Genomic DNA, 12,883 nt, shown 5'->3' with positions numbered 1-12,883 from the left:
TCCTTTGAGTAGAGGAAGGCTACTGATTTATTTGAGTTAGTTTTACACCCAACCACTTTGTTTATCAGGCTTTATCAAGTTGTTTATCAGGCTTAGTAGTTCTCTGATGAAATGTTTGGTGAGAATTTTATTGAATATTTTTGCATCCATATTCATGAGAGAAATTGTTCTAGAGTTTTCTTTGTTGGATATTTGTGGAGTTTAGGTATAAACATAATTGTGGCTTCATATAAAAAATCATATCATCTGCAAATAGTGACATTTTAACTTCTTCCTTTCCAATTTGTATCCTATTGAGCTCTTTTTGTTGTCTAATTCCTCTGGCTAGGACTTGGAGTGCTATTTTGAATAGGAAGGGAGAGAGTAGGGAGCCTTGTCTCATCCCGTATTTTATTGGGATTGCTTCATGTTTTTCTTCATTTAGTTTGATATTGGCTACATGTTTGCTGTATACTGCTTTTACTATGTTTAGGTATAGGCCTGGAATTTCTGATCTTTCCACACTTATCATGAAAGGTTAGTGAATTTTGTCAAACAGTTTCTCAGCATCTAATGAGATGATGATGTGTTTTTTTCATTGTGTTATTTTATATAGTGGATTACATTAATAGATTTCTGTATATGAAAGTATCCTTGCATGTCTGGGATGAAGCCTAATTGAACATGGTAAATGATTGTTTTGATGTATTCTTGGATTCAGGGTATGAGAATTTTATTGAATATTTTTGCATCCATATTCACGAAGGAAATTGTTCTGAAGTTTTCTTTCTTTCTTGGGTCTTTGTGCGGTTTAGGTATAACCAGAAATGTGGCTTCATAGAAAAAATTGGGTACTATTCTTCCTGTTTATATTTTGTGGAATACTTTAGAGAATATTGAAATTAGGTCTACTATGAAGATCTGATAGAATTTTTCAGTAAACATAACTGATCTGGGTTTTTTGGGGGGGAGACTTTTTTAATTTTTTTATTGGATAATTTATTATCGACATTTCAAATGTTATTTCCTTTCCCGGTTTCCTGTCCATAAGTTCCCTATCCCCTCCCACTCCTCTTCTTCTATAAGGCTGTTTCCCTCTCCTTTAACCCCCCTTGTTCTCCCCATAACATTCCCCTGCACTGTGGGTCCAACCTTGGCAGGACCAAGGGCTTCTCCTTCCTTTGATGCCCAACAAGGCTATCCTCTGCTATATATGCAGGTGGAGCCATGGGTTAGTCCATGTATAGTCTTTAGGTAATAGTTTAGTCCCTGGGAGCTCTGGTTGGTTGGTATTGTTGATCTTATGGGGTGGAAAGACCCTTCAGTTCTTTCAATCCTTTCTCTAATTCCTCCAACGGGAGTCCAGTTCTCACTTCAATGGTTTGCTGCTAGCATTCACCTCTGTTTTTGACATGCTCTGGCTTTGTCTCTCAGGAGAGTTCTATATCTGTTTCCTGTCAGCATGCACTTTTTAGCTTCATCAATCTTATCTAGTTTGGTAGCTGTGTATATATGGGCCACATGTGGGGCAGACTCAGAATGGCCATTGCTTCAGTATCTGCTCCAAATTTGCCTCTATATCCACTCCTATGAATAATTTTATTTTCCCTTTTAAGAAGGACTAAAGTATCCGCATTTTGGTCATCCTTCTTGAGCTTCATGTGGTCTGTTGATTGTATCTTAGGTAATTAGAGCTTTTGGGCTTATAACCACTTATCAGTGAGTAAATACCATGTGACTTTTTGTGGGATTGCGTTACCTCACTCAGGATGATATTCTCTAGTTCAATCCATTTGCGTATGAATTTCATGAAGTCATTGTTTTTGATAGCTGAGTAGTACTCCATTGTGTAGATGTACCACATTTGATGTATCTATTCCTCTGTTGAAGGGCATCTGGGTTCTTTCCAGCTTCTGGGTATTATAAATATGGCTGCTATGAACTTATTGGAGCATAAGTCTTTGATATATGTTGGAGCATCTTTTCAGTATATGCCTAGGAGAGAGGTATAGCTGGATCCTCAGGTAGTGCAATGTCCAATTTTCTGAGGAACTTCTAGAATAATTTCCAGAGTGGTTGTACCAGTTTGCAAACACACCAACAGTGGAGGAGTGTTCATCTTTCCATACATCCTTCCCAACATCTGTGGTCGCCTGACTTTTTGATCTTAGCAGTCCTGACAGTTGTGAGTTAGAATCTCAGGGTTGTTTTGATTTACATTTCCCTGATGTATAATGTTGTTGAGCATTTCTCTAGGTACTTCTCAGCCATTCCATAATCCTCACCTGAGAATTCTTTGTTTAGCTCTGTACCTCATTTTTAATAGGATCATTTGGCTCTCTGGAGTCTAACTTCTTGAGTTGTTTATATATTTTGGATATTAGACCTCTATCAGATGTAGGATTGGTAAAGATCTTTTCCCAATCTGTTGGTTGCCTGGCATTTTGTCCTAATGATGATGTCCTCTGCCTTACAGAAGTTTTGCAGTTTTATGAGGTTCCATTTGTCAATTCTTGATTTAGTACATAGACCATTAATGTTTTGTTCAGGAAATTTTCCCCAGTGCCCATGTGTTCAAGACTCTTCCCTACTTTTTCATCTATTAGATTGAGTTTATCTGGCTTTATGTGGAGGTCCTTGATCCACTTGGACTTAAGCTGTGTACAGGGTGATAGGAATGGGTCAATGTGCATTCTTCTACATTCTGACCTCCAGTTGAACCAGCACCATTTGTTAAAAATGCTATCTTTTTTCTATTGGTTGGTTTCAATTCCTTTGTCAAAGATCAAGTGATCACAGGTGTGTGGGTTCATTTCTGGGTCTTCAGTTCCATTCCACTGATCTACCTGCCTGTCTCTGTACACATACCATACAGTCTTTATCATTATTGCTCTGTAATACTCCTTGAGGCCAGGGATGATTATTCCCTCAGATGTCCTTTTATTGTTGAGGATAGTTTTCACTATCCTGGGTTTTTTGTTATTCCAAATGAATTTGCAAATTGCTCTTCTAACTCTATGAAAATGTGAGTTGGAATTTTGATGGGGATTGCACTGTATCTGTAGATTGCTTTTGGCAAAATGGCAATTTTTACGATATTAATCTGTCCAATCCATGAGCATGGGCAGTCTCCCTATCTTCTGAGATCTTCTTCAATTTCTTTCTTCAGAGACTTGAAATTCTTGTTATCAGATCTTTCACTTGCTTGGTTAAAGTCACAGCAAGATATTTTATGTTATTTCTGATAACTGTGAAGTATATCCTTTCCCTCATTTCTTTCTCAGCCCTTTTATCCTTTGAGTAGAGGAAGAATATTGATGTGTTTGAGTTAATTTTATACCCAGCCATTTTGCTTATTGTTGTTTCTCATGCTTAGTATTCTCTGGTGGAACTTTTGGGGTCACGTAATTATATTATCATTTCTTCTTCAAGTAGTGATATTTTGACTTCTTCCTTTCCAATTTGTAAACCTTTGACCTCTTTCATTTCCTGATTGCTCTGGTTGACTTGGAGTAGTATACTAAATAAGTAGGGAGAGAGTGGACAGCCTTGTTTAGTCCCTGATTTTAGTGGGATTGCTTCAAGTTTCTCTCTGGTTTGCTGTCCATTGCTTTTACTATGTTTAGGTATGGGCCTTGAATTCCTGATCTTTCCATGACTTTTGTCAAGAAAGGGTACTGAATTTTGTCAAATGCTTTCTCAGCACCTAATGAAATGATCATGTGATTTTTTTCTTTGAATTTGTTTACATAGTGGATTACGTTGATGGATAATCATACACTGAACCAGTCCTGCATTCCTGGGATAAAGTCTATGTGATCATGATAAATGATCATTTTGATGTGGTCTTGGATTCAGTTTCAGTGAATGTTCTTGAGTTATTTTGCATAGTTATTCATAAGAGCAATTGGTCTGAATTTTTCTTTCTGTGTTGGGTCTTTCTGGGGATTAGGTATAAGCATAATTGTGGCTTCATAGAAGAAATTGGGTAGTGCTTCGTCTGTTTCTATTTTGTGGAATAGTTTGGACAGTATTGGTTTGAGGTCTTCTATGAAGGGGTATAGAATTCTGTACTAAACCCATCTGGTCCGGAGCTCTTTTTGTTGGGAGACTTTTAATAACTGCTTCTATTTCTTTAGGTGTTATGGTGTTGTTTAAATGGTTTATCTGATCCTAATTTAAGTTTGGTACCATGAATTTGTCTAGAAAATTGTCCATTTCCCTCAGATTTTCCAGTTTTGTTGAAGATCGTCTTTGGTAGTAGGATCTGATGACTTTTTTGAACTTCCTCAGATTCTCTTGTTGTCTCCCATTTAATTTCTGATTTTGTTAATTTAGATACACTCTCTGTGACATCTGGTTAGTCTGGCTAAGAGTTTATCTATCTTGTTGATTTTCTCAAGTAACCAGTTCCTGGTTGTGTTGACTCTTTGTTTAATCATTTTTCTTTCTACTTGGTTGATTTCAGCCCAGAGTTTGATTATTTCCTGCCTTCTACTCCTCTTGTGTGTAATTGTTTCTTTTTGTTCTAGAGATTTTAGGTGTTCTGTGAAGCTGCTAAAGTATGCTCTCTCCTCTTCCTTTTCAAGGCACTTGGAGCTAAGATTTTTTTCCTCTTAGCACTGCTTTCATGTGTCCCATAAGTATTTTTATGTTGTGTCTTCATTTTCATTAAATACTAAAAAGTCTTTCATTTCCTTCTTAATTTCTTCCTTGACTGAGTTATCATTGAGTAGAGTATTGCTGAACTTCCATATATATTTGGGTTTTCTGCCGTTTTTGTTCTTATTGAAGACCAGCTTTAGTCCTTGGTGATCTTATAGGATTCATGGGATTATCTCAATCTTCTTGTATCTGTTGAGGCCTGTTTTGTGACATAGTATAGGGTCAATTTTGGAGAAGGTACCATTAGGTGCTGAGAAAAAGGTATATTCTTTTGTTTTAGGATGAAATGTTCTATAAATATTTGTTAAATCCATTTGGTTCATAACTTCTGTTAGTTCCTCTATGTTTCTGTGTAGTTTCTGTTCCCATGATTTATCCATTGATGAGCAGGGAGTGTTGAAGTCACTCACTATTGTTGTGTGAGCTACAATGTGTGCTTTGTGCTTTACTAAAGTTTCTTTTCTTACATTTCAATCATTATTCCCCTTCCTGGTTTCCTGTCCATAAACCCCCATTGAATATTAGCCAAAAAGCTCAAATTACCCAAGATGTAATCCACAGGCTACAGGAAGTTCAAGAAGAAAAATGACAAAAATGGGAATACTCCCACTCCTTCTTAAAAGGGCAAAAAAATTATCCAGAGCAAAGTTATGAAATGGAAGCAAAGTTTAGAGCAGTGACTCAAGGCATGTCCATTCAAAGCCTGACCCACATGTGGCCTATATATATACAGTCATCAAAACTAGATAAGATTGATGAAGCTAGAAAATGCATGCTGAAAGGGACCGGATATAGATCTCTCCTGAGAGACACATCCAGAGCATGACCAATACAGAGGTCAATGCTAGCAGCAAACCACTGACTGAGAACAGGAACCCCTTCAAGGGAATCGGAGGAAGTATTGAAAGAGTTAAAGGAGCTGTAAGGTTTCTTTTATGAATGTATGTGCCCTTACATTTGGAGCATAGATGTTCAGAAATGAGCGTTCATCTTGGTAGATTTTTTTCTTTTGATGAAGTGGCCTTCCTTACCTTTTTTGATAATTTTTCACTGAAAGTTGATTTTATTTGATATTAAAATGACTACTCCAGCTTGTTTCTTTGGACCATTTGTTTGGAGAAAAATTCCAGCCTTTTATTCTGAGGTAGTGTCTGTTTTTGTTGAAAGCGTGTGTCTTTTGTATGTAGCAATGAGCTGGGTCCTTTTTACATATCCAGTTTTAGTCTTTGTCTTTTCAATGGGGGAATTAAGTCCATTGATGTTAAGAGATATTAAGGAATAGTGATTGTTGTTTCCTATTATTTTTGTTGGGAGAGTTAGAATTTTATTTCTATGGCTATCATCTTTTGTGTTTGTTGCAAAAAGATTACTTTGTTGCTATTTCTAGTATGTAGTTTCCCTCCTTGTGTTGGAGTTTTCCATCTATTATCTTCTGTAGAGCTGGATTTGTGGAAAGTTATTGTATAAATTTGGTTTTGTCATGGAATATCTTGGTTTCTTCATATATGGTAATTGAGAGTTTTGCTGGATATAGTAGCCTGTTGTGGCATTTGTGTTTTCTTCGGGTCTGTATGTCAACTGCCCTGAATCTTCTGCTCCCTTCTATACCTATTATCCTTAGCTTTGGTCTTCTTATTTGTTCTGGATTGCCTGGAAATTTTGGTTTAGGAGCTTTTTTCCTTTTTTCATTTTCTTTCACTGTTGAGTCAATATTTTCTGTGGTAACTTCTGCCTTGAGATTCTCTCTTCAATCTCTTGTATTCTATTGGTCATGGTTGCATGTATGACTCCTGATGTCTTTCCCAGTTTTTTTTTTCTCCAGGGTTGTCTCCCTTTGTTATTTCTTAATGTTTCTATTTCCATTTTTAGATTTTGGGTGGTTTTGTTCAATTCCTTCACCTGTTTGGCTGTATTTTCCTGTAATTCTTTAATATGTTTTTGTGTTTCCTTTTTGAGTGTTTCTACTTGTTTACCTGTATTCTCCTGTATTTCTTTAAGGGGCTTATTTTTTGCCCTTCTTAAAGTCCTCTATTATTATCATATGATGTGATTTTAAATCCAAACCTTGCTTTTATGGTGTGTTGGGATACCCAGTATTTTCTCTGGTGGGAGAACTGGGTTCTGATGATGCCAAGTTGTCTTGGTTTCTGATGCTTGGGTTCTTGTCCTTGCCTCTTGCTATCTGGTTATCTCTAATGTTAGTTGGTCTTGATGTCTCTGAATGGAACTTGTCCCTCCTCTGAACCTGTGATCCTGTGAGCATGTGAGTCTGTGAGCCAGTGAGAGCCTGTGAGCCTATGAGCCTGTGAGCCTGTGAGGCTATGAACCTGTGGTCTTACAAGTGAGAGCACTCCCGAGAGACCATCTCTCTGGGCAGGTTTGGGGTCTGGAGGACTGTCAGATAGGCTTATCTCTGGGTGCTGATAGAGACTGGAAGTGTCTGTCCCAGGCTTCTTTTGTGGTTTCCATGCCCTGTGTGTTCCCTGCAGTTCTCTCTTTGGATAGTTAGTGGAGAGAAAATGGGTTCCAACCTGTGGGCTTAGGAGTGAGAGTGCTGCTGCAAGATCAGCATTTTGGGGACAGCATTTTGGTCTGGAGAGCTATGTAACAGTCCCAGCTCTGAGCACAGATAGAGACCAGGAAGCCCATCTCTCTGTTGATAAATGAAGTTATAAAATGTCTTTCAAGGTGCCATGTGTGTGATTATAGTCTGATAACATTAAAACAAGTGGTCACAAATGCTGCAAAGGGGCTTAGGATAAGTGTTGTTGTAACTGGGGTTCTGGTGAAAATCTTAGTAAATCTAAGATTTACAAAGAGAAAAGTCTTAAACAGTTGTTAGTGGTGCTGAAATGGCTGCTTTTGTGTTGGTTAGAGGATTCAACCAGACTCCCGAATAAAGTATTATTCTTCTTTTTCTATGCCTATAATTATTCCTATCTTTTTTTTTTGCTTCAGGAAGCCCTGCTTTAATCTCCAAAGATTTCATAGATGCCTCTATCACTTGAAAAGATGCTAACTTTCTTCACCTAAACTCTGAAAGTACACTACAAAGTCCTTCAACTATAGGATCATCTATGATGATAAACAAAAACAAACAAAGTATAACTTCAGAGAGACATAAAACAAATCTAATCCTTAGGTTGCCTTAGATTTCTATAGAAATGCCTGCCTTTCTCACCTCTCCCTTTACAAATTTCTCTTTGACTATCAACTACCTATAGATATGAAAGGAGAGGTGGGGCCTCATGAGCCTATCATAGATAAATTCGTAAAGGACTATTGAGAGGCGCTATCTGTCTCTGTTTTATTCAGGAAATCATAGCTGCTGGGAGTTTATGTAGTTCACAATTTTATCATGTCCAGAAGATACTGTTTTACCTTGGTCCTCTTTAACCTCTGGTTCTTGTATTCTTTCTTCCTTTTTCTTTGAACGTTCGTTGGGATGGAGGATGTGTTTGACATACTATCATTCCTGAGATTTACAGGAAAAAAACAAATTGCACCATTTTGGGCCAAATTTGAAGCCAGCTGTATTTATTAAATATTAAATTATGACAAACAGATGGATTTCGGTCAGGAACACTCCCTGGGTTTTACCACCTAAGTGGCCCACAAGACACATATTGCAGGAGGTTATAAAGGCAAACATATAAGCCACCATACTTTTCCATGAGGCTATTGTTATATTCGAAGAAATACAATGCCCAGCATCCCAGGTGGTTCCTTGGTCCTTAAGTAGGTGGAGTTTACAAACTGGTTTTGGGTATTACAGTAAAAGTCCCTTTTATAGCAGAGGGCTCTATAGACTCTTTCTTTCTACAAATTGACCAATTGTGTGTCTCTATATTTATTATCATCCATTGCACAAAACCACTTTCCCAATGAGGACTGAGAGCACTACTAAAAACATATAGAAGGAAACCTGGTACTATATTTATTTACCAAACTGATAGTGGTAGATTTTGCCCTAAGAAATATGAGTTCCCTAGCTCTGGGTTCGTGGCTAGATTTATAGGACTAGGCACAAGTTTTCACCTGTGAAGTGGACCATAAATTAAAAAAAAAAAAGTTGTTTATCCCCATAACATTTACACCAGTGTGGTATGTATTAACATATCTTGCCAAAACAATTGTTATTGTAGCCTACAGTGTTCATGGCTGGATAATCTTGTTAATTGATTTTGTATCCCAGGAGTTTACATAGCTACCAGGGAGAAATCTTCTGTCAGTATCAGGTTGGCTTTTCCATGTCTTATTACAAAAGAGTGTGTTTTTCTGAGTACATTCAGTGCTTTATCATATAGGTATGTATCCATCAGTCCTGTTGTTCCTGAATTCTAAGGTGACTTCAGGTTTTCCCACCCACCTTTGAACATTCAGAATAGGATATCAAACTGACAGTAATATTTCCAAAGGGACAGAAAATGAAGACAAAACAATGTAAGATTCTGTTTTTTTTTATTAGGTTTATTCTTTTTGTCTTTATATATTCATAAAGTGCATTCTGACTACTATTTCCTCCAACCTCTTATATTTCTCCAATATTTATTAACTTTTTTTGACCTATTGGCCCCTTCCCTAGATCTATGACTTCTGGTTTTGACATATAATCCATTTAGGTTAGAACTATCTATTGAAGCCTGGTGTGGGTTACCGGTGAACACATAACTGACTCTCCTCCCTGAATATACTAGCAGTATGTAATTCAGTATGTAACAGTACAAGGTTCCCCTGAGCCCCTATCCTTTCTATGACTGTTAATGAGTCCACTTTTATACCCAGCTAATAGAAAAGAATGCCACATTTTATCATGCAGTTTAATACACTACAACTAAAAAATTCAAGACTTTTAGGCACAGATCTCAAATGTTTACTTTGAATGTGTCACCATAATTAAAATAATAACAACACAAACCCATAAATTCTGTAAAATTCTGCCAGTGCTTAGATACTAACTACATGGTGTTTTATGTGTATGTGAGTGCTTGGCTTACTGCACTTGAGCAGGGGAATAAAGCCTGATTTTCTCAGAATACATGGCCTATTACCAGCCTCCACCCCCTGTCAATCCAGGTTTAAAGACATAAATGGCATTGGCTTGTAAATTGAGAAATTTACATGAGAAACAGCCTACTTAGAATGAAACAGAAAGCCCCAGAGAAATCACAATAGGACCAAATATAGAAAATCACTCCAGTGATCCCCTGCAACTTTCCATTAAACATATATTTACATGTAGAACTATAGTCAAATCCCTGCTAATATTTGACCAAAGAAAAAAGTCAGCCTTAGGCTCATGATGGTTTCTTTAAAGGGATATAGAATAAATGTATTCCCCCCCCTCTGTGTGTGTGTGTGTGTATTTATGTATGTATGTATGTATGTATGTATGTATGTATGTATGTATGTATGCATGCATGTCTTTAAGTTTGTAATGTAAATATCGCTACAAAGAGATAAATTGCATGCTCCTTTTCATACACCTAGATTTTCCATAACTTGTTAAAGTAAGAAATTCGATCTAGGCATGATGATATTATAATTCTAATACTTAGAAGATAAGAGAGGAAGAACTGGAGTTTTATTTAGTTCAGGGTTACATGGCAAGTTTCAGACCAACCTAGATTCATAAAAGAGATCCACAAAGAAAGAAAAAGAATGAGGGAATGAGAAAGAGAAAAAGTAAAATAAAAGAGAAGGGTGGGTGGAACACAAGGAAGGAAGAAAGCCAATGAGGATATCAGAAATTAAAAAGAGAAAAGAAAAAGAAGAAAGGGAAGAAGGGCTGAAAAGAAGGATTAAAAAAAAGTGGCTCACAACCACTCTATAATGGGATCCAATGACCTCTCATGGTGTGTCTGTAGACAGCAGCAGTGTAGTCACATATGAAAAATAAAGAGGAGACAGAGATAGAAAAAAAAATTTTAAAAAAGGATAAAAGAAAAGGAAAGGTAGGAATGTATGGCACGTCCAACTGTGTGATGGACATAGAAGACACAATGTAAAAACAGGCAGAGAAAGATAAATAATGCGTTATTATATATTTTAATATATACATGAGATGTTGAAAGTCAAATTTATAGCACAGAAAAATATGGAAATGAGATTCTGGAAGCCGGAGGATGCGAGAGAGTTTGACCAATTAGTAGGGAGCATTAGAACACCTAAATTTTTTTTCATAGATACATCTTCCAACAGTAATGCTAGTTTGTAGTACAGGAAATAATACCTTAGGAACAGGTATTAATGTATTACCTGTTCCTTATTACCTTAGCAATTTAGGTATGTGTGTGTCTGTGTGCATGCATGCATGTATGTGTGTGTTCGCACGCGCGCACGCGTGCATGTGTGTGTGTGTGTGTGTGTGTGTGTGTGTGCTTAATATATGAAAATGTGTGTTGCAGATTCACACACCCATGCATGCCCACAAATTTATCAGAGAAAGATGGAAAGATGGCAGGTGTCCTGATTCATTACTTTCCACCTTATTCCCATGAGACAGGGGCTCTTACCAAAACCAGAGCTAGACTGGTGACTATCAATCCCCCATGATCCTCCAAGATCACTAACCTGTGAAGTAATGGAATTACAGATAGATGTATACATACCCTCACCTGATTTTTAACAGGGTCCTTGGGATCCAAATAGGTCCTCGGGCTCTTGCAACAACTCTTTTATCCAATGAACCATTGCCCTAGTGTCATGTATGTAGGTCCCCCCCTCCTTCTTTTGATACTTTTCATGATTTTTTGTATGTGTACATGGTGTGTGGAAGTATGTATATGTTTGTTTTGTGCATGTATGTATGTGTGTGCGGAGGCCTGAGGTGAATGTCATGAATCACATTAAAACTTCTTACCACTTTCTTCATTGAGAAATTCTCCATCAAACCCAGAGGTCTTCAGTATGGTTAGTCTTCCTAGTCAGCCTTCCCCCAGGAGCCCTGTCTCTACATTTTCTGGATAGAAATTATGATCAGGTGCTGAGTTATCTCCCTAAACATAGATATTTTTCTTTTTCTTTATCTTTCTGAGAGAATTAACTATATACACCTCCTAGTAAAGTTTAATAAGCATTTGTGTATCATGAATGTACCAAGAAATCATGGATTTATTCTATTGTATGTTCAACCTGTTACAAACTATTAACTTCTTGATATTAGCTATTTTTAAAATGTATTTATTTCTTGAGAATTTCATACATATAAATAACAAATTTTTATCATATTCCCTTCACTCCTGTCTCTAACTATTCCCAGACTTCTTCATCATGTTCCGTTTCCAATTTCATGTCCTTTTCCTTTGTAAATAAACATTTTGTAGTACATTTTTAGTGTTTGTGTGTGTGTGTGTGTGTGTGTGTGTGTGTGTGTGTGTGTTCATGTCCCAGTATACATGTGGAGGTCAGAGGAAAATTTTTATAAGTCAGTTATTTCCTTCCACTATGTGCATATCAGGAATCAAATAATCAATCTCAGTTTGTCAGATTCGGCAGCAGTACTTTTACCTGTTGAACTCTCTTCAGCAATTCCTCTCCTTCTCCTCCTCCTCCTCTTCTTCCTCCTCCTTTTTATGTTTCTTCCCTTCTTTTTTGAGTGACCCATTGAGTCTAATTAATGCTGGCTTCATGCATGCTGATATAGCACTAACCATGGACAATTTTTTTCAGGGGCCACAACTCTGTAGAGAACTGACTGTCTCTTACCAATCTACAGTCGATTGTCATTAACTCTACCTCCCCTAGCCATGCTGGAATATTAATTGACTTGATGTTGTGTTGGTCTTGCATAGTCCAGCAGAGTAGCCATGAATTCATTAGAGCAATGGTCCTGTCCTGTCCTTTGTAGCTCTGGTTCTTAGAGTCGTTCAACTTCCTTTTCTAGAAGGCTCCTTGAGCATTAAGGAGAGAAAATGTAATTTAGGGCTGAACACTCCATAGTCATTTATTCCCTGTATTTTAATCAAACCTGCTTATTTTTATAGCTATTAGGCTGTTGGTTTTGTTTTTAAGCTATATTTCACGCAACTTCACTTGATAAATAATATAATGTTGTAGTGATTATTTTAATACATGCTTTGTGAACATAGGAATGCTAAGTTAGAAATATTTTATATTGAAACCACATAAATATAGTCAAGGATAAAATTACTTCTGATAGATGAATATAAAAAAGATATGATTAATGCAGTTATCAAGCATAATAAGATTCAAATCATCATATGGGTATATGAAGGTA

The 12,883-nt window shown here is 36.9% G+C and overlaps 1 protein-coding gene across 1 annotated transcript in view; it reads left to right on the top strand.

Annotated features, from left to right (window-relative positions):
- Muc16 (mucin 16, cell surface associated) overlaps positions 1 to 12,883 on the top strand; it is a 203,053-nt gene that overhangs the window by 16,673 nt on the left and 173,497 nt on the right.

The sequence above is a fragment of the Rattus norvegicus genome, chromosome 8 (genome assembly GCF_021556685.1).
Source record: "Rattus norvegicus strain SHRSP/BbbUtx chromosome 8, alternate assembly SHRSP_T2T, whole genome shotgun sequence".
NCBI lineage: Eukaryota > Metazoa > Chordata > Mammalia > Rodentia > Muridae > Rattus > Rattus norvegicus.
Note: the sequence above shows the minus strand (reverse complement) of the source record. Positions and strands in the feature narration are given on the sequence as shown.